A 13,746-nucleotide genomic window follows, 5' to 3' on the forward strand; every position below is an offset into this window, starting at 1 on the left:
CGTAAAGTTTCTCCAAAAGGAAATTGCATGAACTCTGGAGCTACTTTTCCACCATGTGCTACAATAAACCTTCACAACTATTCAGTAACTTTAAGGCGTAATTCCTATAGGAATACGAAGTGCACGTTTTCTAAGAAAGTGTAGCAGAATAAATCTGATTAATCCAGTGACACTACTTCTTGAAATCCTTTCCATTTTGCTTTATATGGCAAGACGAAGAATATTATGCTACCAGGTGCTCCCTAAACAGAATTGTTCATGAACGTATTTTAAATGCCTCAAACCCACGCACATACTCAACACAAGATCAGTCAAATGTCAAAACAGCTTAATTGCTTTTTTTCACGGCTTTGATCATACTTGTGTTTTATTGGACTGTTCACATTTTCTGTTGTGATCAGTTGTTATCTTTCCATACAGTTCTAACAAGTACCATCTTCATCAAGGTTGTTGTCATTCAACTTCCTTATTTCATTCTTAATCTGCTAAATGAGCATTTCCTTCCTTTAGAAAAACAAATAAATCAAAAGGGTCAACTTGCTTTTGTGTCCTGAAACAAAGCTCTTTTTGTTTTATTACTGCCCTGTCATTTATTATCCACAGCATGTTGGGTATTTGCGATAACGATTTTTACATGGAATAAATAACATGTGCATCCTGATGAATAAAGCCCCTATTATTGTGCCGTTAATGATGCTGGTTGCAAACTTTGTTAACGTCTTACAAATATTTTCAGTAATAACACTTCATGCTGTATTTATATTTCTTAGGGGCTAGAGAGAAAGCTGTCCTTTCATGACTCAGCAGTTTATAAAGGGGTTATCCGAAGAGATTTTAAACATATCTTCCTGCTCTCAATTAAAAGGTATGACACAATTCTTTGTTCAGTTTGCCTCCTATTTACGGTATTTACGTGAAACGTAGCACGTTGTTTAAACACTATCATTGTGTGTGCTCTGTCAAGTCAGAGCACAGCGATATATGTGCCGTGTTCAAGACCCAATTTGCTCTTTAGATGCGTTATAACCTCTTTGGCATGTTTTTTTCCGTCTGTATATATTAACGGCTGATAATGGCCCTGATCCAGGAAGGCTTTTAAGCATGCACCTCACTCTAAGCAGGTGATTGGATCCCTGAAACTTGCTGTTCTTTGCTGGTTTGTGCTTTAAACAAGCAAACACTTCACTGTTTATTGCCCCAAACCTTCTGTTTCCTGACCTGATCTCCCTTGTTGGTAAGGCCCAGGCCCAGCAGAGCGCTTTTCTGCATTGGGTCCTCAGTCCCCTGTATCAGAGAACAGTTTTTGATGCACACAAGTAATCCAGGAGGTTTCTGGAGACCGGCTGTGTTGCCTTTCAGCAGATACTGGGGAGGTTCAAGCTTTTTGTAAGGACCAGGGCACGTGAATGCGGGGCTGATTCTTCCAGTAGTCTGAAAATGGAAAATGGTTGCTTCTCGACCAGGCAGACCATAGGAACCACCCCCCCCACATCTCCTGTTTGTCTGACCTCTAACCTTGACCCCTGAGCTCCCGGCTGGCTCCCTGTCTGCCCCAGGCAGAGGGCTGTGCACTCACGCACCGGGCAGCTGCCCCTCCTCATCCTCCCAGCCTGTCCTCCCTGAAGAGCCTGCATCCACCCCCTGCAGGATTCAGATACTCCTGTTTGAGCTCTCCCACCACACCTTTGCGATCCCAACGACACTGCAGCCCTGCAATGACACGCAGGCCTCCAGTTTCTCCTGTTCATTCCCAGTGCTGCATGTGTTGGCTCACAGCCGTAGATTATCAATAGAGCTCACTCTCAGTGTGGTTGCAGATATATATGCACATGTAAATATATGTATCTATATGTATATTTATGTACATATTCCTATCTATGGGTTGATTTATCAGTTCAAGTGACTTTTCTGTTAGGTTCCTGTATCAGCTATCGTACTGCTAGTTGAAAATGGCAATTGCCAGGGTCTAGAGCCTAAACCCGGAATTTAAACTAGATTAGAGCATCATTCAAGAATAACCAGTTAATGGCAGGGCTCCCGGGTAGGAGGTAGATCCCTTAGTAAAATTAATTCAGGATGCAATACCTCAGTTAACGCAGTACCACGGTGCTTACATTTGCACTGCTGCCTTCCTGTATTCTAGCTAAGTAAAAAAAAATAAAATTGTCAATTAAAAAAAAGAGTCCCCAGCAAGTCCTGGTGTCATGTTCTTTTCATATGAATATACTCTTGAATACCTTGTATCCAGTTCCGAAACCTTTTTTTCAGGCCTGAAGTTATGTTCTCAGGAGATTGAACATGATGATGTTTATGGGTCCCTTCCAACTTGAGATATTCTATGATATATCCCACAGCATTTTGTGCGTACTGTATAGAGTTTATCTCTTTGTTCAGGGCTCTGCAATTTTTAAAAGCTTTATAGACCTGATAATTTTCACCTTCCTTATTCACTTCCCAGCTGAGTGAAGGATGAAGATCTAATCCCTGTGATCCCTTTTATTACGCAGCAGAAGCAATCCTTGCATCCCATGATGATCGTGACCTGCTGCCTGCCCCTGGCTATAGCTGACAAGGATCAGTGTTTAAGAGCTCACTTGATTCTTCCTACTAATTTTCCTTAGTTTGTTTTCTATTTCTTCAGAGTTCAGAGGTCACAGCATTTTTTGGGGGGAAACTTTTCTCATATTTGTAATTGTCTCTGTGTGATTCTCTGACTAAAATGCCCAGTGGACAAAAGACAGCACGAGCCCCTTTTGTGCTGTTACTTGGTTAGGTGGTGAGCCAAATAAGTTGTTCAATGTGAGAGAAATTATGGAAGGGGAAGGCAAAAGAGGACAACTAAAGTCAGGAAAACTCAGACACAAAGTGCTCTTCTCCCAGATGCATCTTTCTTCATCAGGCAACTTTACCTTGAAATTTAAACTGCTCGTTGTAGGCAGTGCAAGCATTCAGCTGGTCAGATGCGAGGTTTGTAAGCTTGGTGTGACCTCAGGCTCTCAAATCACTGCCAGTCAACTGAGTTATAAAAGAAAGAAATCTTCCATGCTTTTAAACTGGGGCCCGTGATGAATACAGTTTTAAACATGACACTTTAGTATGATCACATCCTACAGTTTTTAGGTGTTTATAGCAGCACTGAAGACAGTCTTCTGATTTTAATAAAACTAAGTGCCCATTTCAACATCCAGATGTGGGATATAAACATGCACATAGGCCTCACACTTGAAAACTGTCTACATGATGAGTGATGGTAGTCCATTGTTCGCTGTGGGTTGTTTTTTTTCTATGAGTTCCCAGCAGAAAGGAAAGTTAATTTTATGGAATATTTTTCTTTTACATGTGCTTGTTTTCATAATGGCCAGATGCCTCAATTTCCCTTCCCCCATATATTAGAAATCTCAGTTTGGGATTGTTTCAGCTCCTGGGCCTATAGGAAATAGGAAGGGTATTCTCTTTCAGATCCTTTTTAATAATATTCTGCCTCTGCCTGGCAGTTGTGCACGTGTTTGCACGGTACTAACCTAGGGTACCTGAAGTCTAAAAGTCTGAATTACTGCAAATGCAACTTCTAACCTGAAAAACACCATTATAAACTAAATGTTCCTTAGAGCAATGGCTGATTTTTACTTGTTTTAATTATTTATCAAAACTACAGCATTGTATAATTTGAAGAGTTAGAGCAGTGGAAGAGTGAAGAACGGCTAGAGGGTGTTTACTTGAAAGCTGCATGAGGTATCTGGCTTTTCACAAACTGGGATCTACACTTTACTGTTGCCTTTCCTGCCATGCTGTCTGAACTAAACAGCTCAGCTAAAACTAATGTTGTTTTTTTGTCTGGTTTGTTTTTTTTATGATTGAAGTATATATAGTGGTACCATCCTCGGGATGATATAAATGATAGTATAAGGATGTAAATGAAGTAAGCTTTATGAATTAAAATAATCTTTTTTATGAAATGTCAATAAAGTAGTTAGAAAAAATCTCAAATAGATACACTTTTAGACATACAAGTGCTTTGAAAGTCTGAGTATGTATAAGAGCCCATATACCTTAAGTACATCAAAGCATAAAACCTGTTACACTGGAAAAGAAGTTACTGTGCTCTTGTTCAAAAAAAAAAAAAAAGTCAAGTGTTCATAAGCTCAATTCTACTTTATGTTATTATACTGCAGCTGCCCTAGAAGTTCAGGTACTCAGATGGATGCAGCCCGTGGCACTCGGATGTGTTGAGCAGGGTCCCTGTGCAAGGACGTCCCGCTCCTTTGCTCAGTGGAATAAGGATGGAGTAAGATGCTGCTCCTTAGGATCTTGGAAAGAGAGGCCCTGGGGCAAGGAATCGTTTAAAAAATGCACACTTGATGTTGGTTACTCCGGTAGGGCGAATTTTCTGGAAAACTCTCTTTATATTTCTAAATTTCGGCGACCTATAGGCTTGGAAATGGAGACCTCTGCATCCAGTCTGGATGGGAAAGCAGTACCAAACGCAGTTACCATTGTGGTATGGTTTTTTTCACAATATGGTTAATATCTGCTGTAATTCATCCTGCAAGGTTACACCACCTCTTTACAGGTGAAGACAAGCCCCCATTTTGGAAAAAAATCCCATTCTCTTTCTGCTTAGGCAGCCACATGGAGGCAGCAGTTGAAATTGCATGGGACAGATGTAAATATTAGGTGGTAAAAGTGGGTGTTACAAGCAGTGTGCCTTTAGGTACAGCCTTCCCTACAGCCCTGGCAGCTCCCCCGAAGCAAAGGCAGTGCCAGCAGAATTATTCAGTGTACGAGATGATGATGTCAGTGGAACTAATCTATTTTGGTCTATTTAATTATTGGTTTTAGCTCTCATACAGCAAAATCTTCCCCTATCAAAAAACATAAAGGCAGACCAACAACTAATTAAACTTTACCTGCTTTTAAATATTTCCTTTAAACAAGTAACACTGCTTCCTTTGAGAGTCAGCAATTAAAGAAAGTTGATAAATAAACCATATAAAATATCAGGATGCAGCAGCAAGAAGTCAGAGCCTGGAGTAAATCTGGGTTCACAACAGCCTTTGTTCCAAGTCCTAAACAGACCAGCAGCATAACCCCCCCCCCCCCCCCAAAAAAACCCAACCTCCTAACTATTTCTTGAGGATATCTGCAATACCTAAGAATAAAGGGGAAGAGCTGAAAATAGACTTGTAGTTTTAATTTTGCCCTCCTTAGCTTTTGCTTGTTGCAGCCGTACCATTTATATTAGTATCAGATTGGATTTTTAAATTTTTAAATATAGTTTAAAATGGCTGAAAGTGATTTATAGCATTGGTCCAGAAGATTTGTTGGTTGTTTTTTGTTTATCCACCTGTTTTCTGACTCCTTGAATAATTTCTCTTTCTTTTATTTAAAAAAAAAAAAAAAAAAAAAAAAAAAGCCTGCTGTTACTGAAACAAATAGGTACTGTAGAGCACTTGAGTCCCAGTCTTTGTTTTGCTGCCTGCATTAGGTGGGTTTAGGGGCCAGATGCACTGAACTTTGCAACAGACAGTCCTGGGACCATCTGTGCAGAGTTGGGGGGTGTCAAAGAAAGGCTGTTTGTGTAAGTCGTGGGAAACGTAGTGGCCTGCCTGCCAGTGTGCTACATGAATTGAACTAATTGAAGATTATACTCTAGAGCTTGCCGTAGCTGAGTGAGAGGATAATCCTTCATCAGCTGCAGTCGCAGCCAGTAATTGGAGCTTATTACAGGGAGGAGTTCCCCTGCAGTGCTGCAGAAACTGAGAGGCTTTAGTGTTTAATTACTATCTTTCAATAGAGATGGGAGGAAGGAGAAAAAAAAAAAAAAAAAAGGCCAGGGTAAGAAAGTCCGGGAATAAGGGGAGGGGCAGCAAGTGTAATGCAATTTCTGATAGTCTAGGCTAGACATTTAACAAGTGAGAGCGCCTTTTGTGTGAGAGAACAACATTCTGGAATGTATAATGAAGCTCTGTTGTTTGTAATTAACCCCCGCATCACCACAAAGTCTTTGTTTGGGTTATTGTCTTAAATGGATTGTTTTCCACACCTCTGGTGCAGTCGAAAAGACTATAAAGGTCTGATGACTCACCACATTGATGCCAACCTCATAAAAAAGGGGATTTTTTTAGTTTGTTGCAGTCCTGACTGGAGGTGACGCTCGTGTTTGTCTCCAGCTCCGTATTCCTTCTGGAAACTGATGAAGGAGGCCATGCTCATATACATCTATGGAAAGTCAGTTGAGTTATCCTGGACTTTTAGATGTTGTTTATTTAGCTAAACAGAGGTGCTGCTAGGGTTTTATTATTGGGTTTTGGATTTTCCTGATGTAAAATTTTTCTTTAGGTTACAAATCAGTGTGATATGATACACCTGAAGTCCTCATATGTACAATTTTTTGCTTTCCACACACAGTTTTCCCTCATCCCAACCTCTTCAATATTGATATTAAATAAATGAGTCTTATTCAAGGAACTAAGATTAGCCACCCTGTTCCATAATCATCTGGATTATGGTTTGTGTAATAGTTTCCAAATGTTATTGATACCGAAAAACGTGTTAAAGATGCAACTTAAGCATGGTGATCTAAACCTGTTTCATCAGTTTAAGGGACCTAACGGGCAGATCTGCCCATCTCACAGGCTTGTGTGCGTTGGTGTGTCTCATTGCTCGTCACTGTTTTAATAAAGAAAATTGTTGTGCTGGGTAATACATAAATAGAATGGGCTGACAGAATTCCTGAAATACTCTGGCTCCAGGAATGATACTGTCTCTGCCTGGCTGTATTGGCAAAGCAGATCATATAAGCACTGTTATATGAATTAATTGGTTGGTCATGCTATTCACAGCACTTTATGGAGCAGAATGAATAAATAATGTACAACAGACACCGATCAGATTTACAGCACGGCTGATCTTAACACAGATTCTTAATGGCCACTTTGATGGTTTATAGGATATTTCTGAGCTTTCTTACCCTTCTCTTCCTCCTCCAGCAACACGGACAATTAAATCCACGCCCACAGTGCTGGTCTTCCAGGTGCTTGTGGAGAGCCCACGCTGCATCACAGACGGGACACAAACTCATCACAGTAATGGTTCAGAAATGTAAATCCTCACCTGGTTCTTCTAGGTCAGCCTCCACAAAGCCTGAGGGGTGTCTGCCCGAAGAGCTGGCATAAAAAAGACATGTGCTAGCACCTTCAGGAAACTTCCCTTCCAAGGAAGGTCAAGCCAGGACCCAGACAGGCGTGTAGGAGCACTGAACTTTGATGGATGCAGGAGGCATTGTCAAGGAGAAACAAGGGCCATGTTATCCATGGTCTGAACTATTTCTGATTTAGTTACAGGTTTGATTACGTGATGCAGGAGCAAACCTGCTTTCTGAGGGTCATGTAGGGCTATGCTCTACCTTGCCCCTCAGCTGCAGGCCACAAAAGAAAGCCAAGGTGGGGCAGACCAACAACAGGTTGAGGCAGAGAAGTGGGTTAGAGTCCAGACAGCACTGCATATAAATAAAGATCATTCCTTTTCAGGTTTTTTTTTCAGCTGTATTTATCAGCACGTTGTCCACCCTAAGGCAGCTCCCTTGGCTGGCTGGTGATGGAAAGCAAAGGGGGGCACATCCCAGTGGACGCAGCAGTGTACTGCACTGTACTGCTGGGATTTATTTGCTGTGTCACTTGGAATAGGGGCAATACTGCTTATTTGTTTTAACAACAGCATGAGATTTTCGAATTAGCTCCCTTTGCCTTTTACTCGTGCAAGTTGCACAAACAGAAGTTTGTTTCTTTAACATAAGTCTGCTAGAAAAAGATATAATAGGCTACCATTGTTGTGATGTTACAGAAGCTATAAAGCACGCCTGCTGCTAGAAGAGCATTGCAAACTTCATTATATATGTTTGTCTGTCAACAGATTACTCCCTTTCTGCGCATATATAGAATGGGATAGAGAAGAAGGCATATTGGTGGTTCTTTAATATGCCACAAGCAGATAAATTCAGAATTATGTGTAACTATTGAGTAAAGACAATATCACTGGAAAAATATATACATCTCTCCAGAGGTTACTTCTCATGTATTGTAAATATGTTTTAAGTTTTAAGCTTGCACTTTTTTTTTTTTTTAATTGTGGGTTTTCTTTTACTTAGACATACAGCCAAGTACTCAACTGTGTGCCTAAGACCTACAGACTTCATTAAAATGTAAGTATGCATTCAAATTCATTAGATCTCTAGGCTATTCATTAATTATTTTCCTTGTGGCATCAGAGAACTAGCAAATAGCTGGGAAAAGTCACCATGCCATGAAAAAAACCCCCACCTTTATTTTATAAATAGCTGTCGGTAGGTATGAAAGCTGTCAAAATAATGACACAGATTAAGAATTCACAGGACAAATTTCTGTAGCAGAAGTAGAAACACTATCAGGGACCTTTTTGTAAAGAAAGAAGCTCTTTATCTGTCTCTTGTTACTGAACACAGGCAACAGTAATGACCTAAATGAGACCTACTGAGTGCAAACAGAAAACAAATGCATAGTGCATTTCTAGCAACAGCCACTCTCCGATGCTTAATTGGGAATTGTTAAATGCAGAAAGTTACCAATTTATTTTAACACAATAGCATTCACAGAGTCTCGCTGGTTTCAACCTTGGCACCTGTTGAGTAGCTCTTACCGTGAAACAACTAATTTGGCATCAACACTGAGTAAATATGAGGCCACAGCTTTTTTATTAACTACAAATATCCAAACGCATCAGCATTTAGTAGGAAAATACAGTATCTGGTATATCTGAGATGCTCTTCCTTTGGCAGAATGAAGTGGAAGGAAAGGAAAAGAATCCAGTCTACCAGGATTTGTTCATCTCCAGTACCTTCTCCCCGAAGCTGTAGGACAAATGCTGCAATAGCTGCAACTGCTAGCTGCCCAAAAGACTGACAGCCCTGGGCTCTGTAGCAGTAATAAGCACATAGAGAGAAAGGTAATCAGAAATGTGACTTCAAACTGATGCCACAAGGAGCACAAAAAAAAAAAAAAAAAAATCAGAAAATTCCCTGAGTGGCTTGGATTAACCCAGCCTTAGAAAAGCAAGCATGCAGCGAAACCGTAACATGGCAAAATTGGCTAGAAATATTTAGCTAAAAGGAATCTGAGCCATGCTCAAACCAAACAGGCTGGAATAAGGCTGAGCAGAAACTTTCCTGGGTTTGCTAGGAGGGTTGGCTGAATAGCTGACAGCTCAGATCATTTCTCACTACAGACAGTCATTTTGCCAGTCTGTCCTTCCTTTTCCTCATGCCAGCCAAGAGAATCTTGAAATATATATGTCTGTGTGTGTATGTGACCTTTATCTATATAATATGTATAAGTTCAATAGCTTCAGTTTTGGAAAAAATTTATCTGATTATAGCAATAACAAAGGATGGGAAAATTAGTCTATTCTCACAGCTAAAAAGCATAAATGGTCCTTCAAAAGTATGTACACATAGATAAAATAACTGCCTTTACAAGCCATTTAATTAGGCTTTATGCAAAGAACCTTTTTTCAAATGTATTTATCCCGTTTAACATAGCATTTGCTTTGCAGTTTTTAAATATCTAAATGTTTTTGTTCAAAAGCCAGGAAACTTGTAATAAGGTAATTGATGACTTGCACTGCTTTCTTAGATTTCAGTAGCTTTTAGGCATTATAAGATGCGAAGTGAAAAGAAGTAATATTCCAGTTATGAAGTATAATAAAGAGTATTCTGATTCTTCTCTTGCCTCAGGTAGGCCTGGGACCGGTCTTGTTTGAGCAGTAGTGATTTGTTAGATATATGGCAATTGCACTATTAAGCTGAGTTACACTCAGGCAACAGCAAAAATTAAATGAAGGGCATAATTATGGTTTGTTCCAGTAAAACTGACGGATACAGGAAGAAGCTAGGCAGATTAGCTCATAGGCATGGAAGTGGCATATTTGTCCAGCCCTTAAACTTCTGACAGAAGACAGAAATGTAATTTCCTTAAACAACATATTTTTAATTATGATTTATACTTTTAATGGTTGTAGAGAAAAAAGTTAACCCATTTCTGACTTGTTTCTGAACATACAAATAAAAATCAAACTCCCCCATATATTTATTTTTACAAATCTAATTATTTTTAGGTCATATTTTGAAGACTGACTGGCACTTTTGATAGAGCTGGCAACACCAGAAAACTCTGAGGCTGTGTGGAGCCACTTCAGTAAGTCTAAAACATGCATACTAGATTAATGTCCCAACCAGGATGTTATATCTTTGTTTACTGACCTCCTCATCTTCCTCCCTCATCGTGAGCCTTCAGTGTGGCTCCAGAACCAGATTTTTTTCTCTGGAATCTGTTCCTCACAACTCTCTATAGATGAGAATTGCCTTAAACAGAGCTAATGTTACAAGGCTTTCTTTCATCTTTTTTTTTTTTTTTTTTTTTTCCCCCCTCTTTGTAATACCTTAAAATTGTTTACTGCACCTTCCTTCAGTACCACAGAAACTGTGTGTTACCTCCTGTTTTTCCACCCATCGCCTGTTCCCTTGCATTGTGTCACACCAAACACCTGAACCAAGTTTTACAACATCTAGCTATGAGCTGCCGCTGCTTAAGGTGATTCCCTAGCAAACAAAAATAAACAAAAAAACCCACCTTCAAACCTGGTTTAGAGGTTCATAAGAAGCATAACTACTCTTCAGTAACATCCTCTGATTCATTTCAAAGCTGAAAAAATGCAGTTTAACCTTTCACTGGCCGTAACAGGCATAGTTCTTCTGAGGGAGTATTATATCCTACAAACTTAAGGCCTTGGTATATAAAGCTCTTCCATATCAAGGAGTCAGTAGGATTCCAACCCATGAGTAGTAGCCAAAATTTACGACCTATTCATAAAGATGTCTTATCAGTCTTAAAACTAGTTTTCTGCGAGAAGTCAGAAAACAAATAAACGCAGCATTGCTACTAATGAAATGTTGATGTATGTGGGGGGGATCTTCTGCTATCTGTAAGACTTAAAAGCAGCGGTGTGTAGGATCAGTATGCCCAAATGTATTAGGTTTTCCTGAAAAAATTATTAAAATTGCAAGAAAGTCACTGTTCTCCAACAAAGATGTGTATTTTCTCAGCTATATCCCTGTGACATAATATTTTAAATTAACCTGGCTAATTTAATTCTATAAATTTTCCTGCCTTAATGCTTACATTCCCTTTGGCTTACTGACTGCAGTCAGAGGTTTCTGTTTATAGTGACTGCCCTGTTAATGATGTTAAACTGAGTATTTGGCCTGATGATATTTAACCAGGAAGGGTCAGTAAATTACTTTTACTAGTATCAACTACCATCAGGAAAAAAAAAAAAACAAAAAAAAAAACCATCAGCAAACCATTAAAAAAAAAATAGGCCACACCTAAAAAATTTTAAATAAGCACATTTTAGCAAAAGCATACTGGGGGGTGGGAGGGAGATAAGATACAGAAAATTTGATTATAAATGCATGATTACATGGTAGTTACAGCTCTCCACTACCATAGGAACTTTATTTATCTTTGCCAACACATATGGAGCAGTCGAGAAAGCGATCACTAACTGCTTGCTGGAGTTTTCTTAGGAAGTACTGTAATTTCTTGTGCTTTCCCAACAAGATGATTCAGTTTTATTTATAAGCAGATTTCAACCATAACTGATACAGCTTTTTTTAATCTTCCTGGTAGCCTTCCTGGGTCACATGACATGTCACTAGTTAGGCCCTGGCTTGGGAACTAAGACTGGCAGGCAGCTCTAGTGCTTGATTGTGGATTTTTTTGCTTGACCCTAAATAAATACATCTAGCGAGTGCCACAGAAGGCTTGGGGGAGGATTCGGGTAACACTCCAGGTAATTTTAGAACTGAGCTCTTTGTACAAATTCATCCAAATGGCAAAGAGATGTTAATTCAGAGCAGGCTGAGCTCACTGACCACTGAAGATTTGCTTTAGCATGGATTGCAGGCTTTGGCCCAGTGGTACAAAGGAAAATGATACTGAACTTCAGTATACAATTTTGACCTCATTGATTGTTTCGACTGGATTAAAGAATCAAGCACTTAACTCTTTTAAGCCTGGTTAAGAATTTATGGCTTATTAACCAAGTCACATTTCTCTAAGCTCTTACAGTGTCCTAGCGTGGCTGGGCTACTCTAAACTCCTAAGGAGACTTAAGCATTTGTAGTGTCTTAGCTTAGTTTTCTTCCCTTATTAAAAAGACTTAACTGTGCTAAGGTTCCTTAAATATTTAACAAAGTTTATGTAGTTGTTCCTGATTTCCTACTTAGTTTCTAAACAAAGAAAATCAATGCAAAAAATTGCGCAACATGATTTTGAGACATCAAGCTCTTGAGAAATTCAAGAAGTGATGTTAGCCTCAAGGTTAGCTCAGGCGTGATGACTGTATATAACATTTTCTTTATGGAACAGAAATCTTTATCAAGTGGTTCAGGGCATCCCATAAGATATAACTCTTCTGCGTTGATAAATCACTATTGTGTCGAATGACTCAATATTTGTTTTTTTTTTAAAATTCCTGACCATAAAGCCCCTCGTTTTTTTTAACTTAAATTCCACTATTTTGTTTTTCTTGCATTTATACATGCACCTAAATTACTAAAATATTCATTAGTTTATGAACATGTTAATCCTAGAGAGTTATAAGCTAACTTTTACACAGATCAATAACTATAAAGCCTTTGGATGAGAGACATAAGTTAGGACAGACTGCTCAATGGCACTGAGTCTTTTCTCCTTTAGTTTAGGCTATTTTGTTAAGTTAACAATAAAAGTTTATTTCAAACTGTCCATAGGCAAAACCAAAGACTATGAATGATTAAAGTGGGTAGAGCTTTCATGCACTTACGAGAGAAACAAGACAAGAATAAAATTAAGACGTTATTTGCATCTAAGAAAACGGGATTTGATTTCTCTTCAGAATTTCTCCGGTTTCAATGCCGATTGACAAACCAGGTGAAGGTCGTAAGCCTACAACTGTTCTTTTGTGAATGAAGCCCTCTTAGAGTTTCTAGGTGTCCAGTACAGGTAAGAATGGGGCAAAATAGGATCCAAAAGACAGTGGACTCAGAGGGGAGAACAGCAAAGTCTGTGACAAAGTCTCTTGCCCTTTCCACCCTAAATGAAACACCTTGACTCTTAAAGTAAAATCACATGCAGAATTTAACAATTATACAGATCGTATCGATGTCTGGTGGCACAATGTAGCTCAATGATGAGAATATTAGTTATATGTTAATAGCGGGATGGCTTTGTGATAACCGTTGTGTAATTTAAGGTTGAATTGGTGCCCATTCAGACCTCCCCGTTTGTCCATCTATAACATAAAGAATGTATGAAGGGGCTACATTTTTATGAACTTTAAAAATTTTCTTCTCAGGTCGATGCTTCGTAAAGATGTTCAGTTGTGCATTTTGAGCTAGCTGAGCAAGGAAGAAAGCCACTAAAATGTTGAGACTGCTGTGCCTAGCTTATGCTTGACTCGTTCTTTAAAGCATTAAAATTTACATGACTGGGAATTATGTTTCTCCAATAAAAAAATTCTGATGGATGAAACCCAAGTGCAGTTACCAGTACGATTCACTGGCTGTTCTTTTGGGTCTTGCAGGTGAAAAGATCTATCTACCCCATAATGCAAAGTAACATCGGGATGATTTTTAAAGATACTTCAGTATATGCAAACACTGCTCCAGTTGCC

This window comes from Athene noctua, chromosome 3 (genome assembly GCF_965140245.1).
Source record: "Athene noctua chromosome 3, bAthNoc1.hap1.1, whole genome shotgun sequence".
In the NCBI taxonomy this organism is placed as follows: Eukaryota; Metazoa; Chordata; class Aves; order Strigiformes; family Strigidae; genus Athene; species Athene noctua.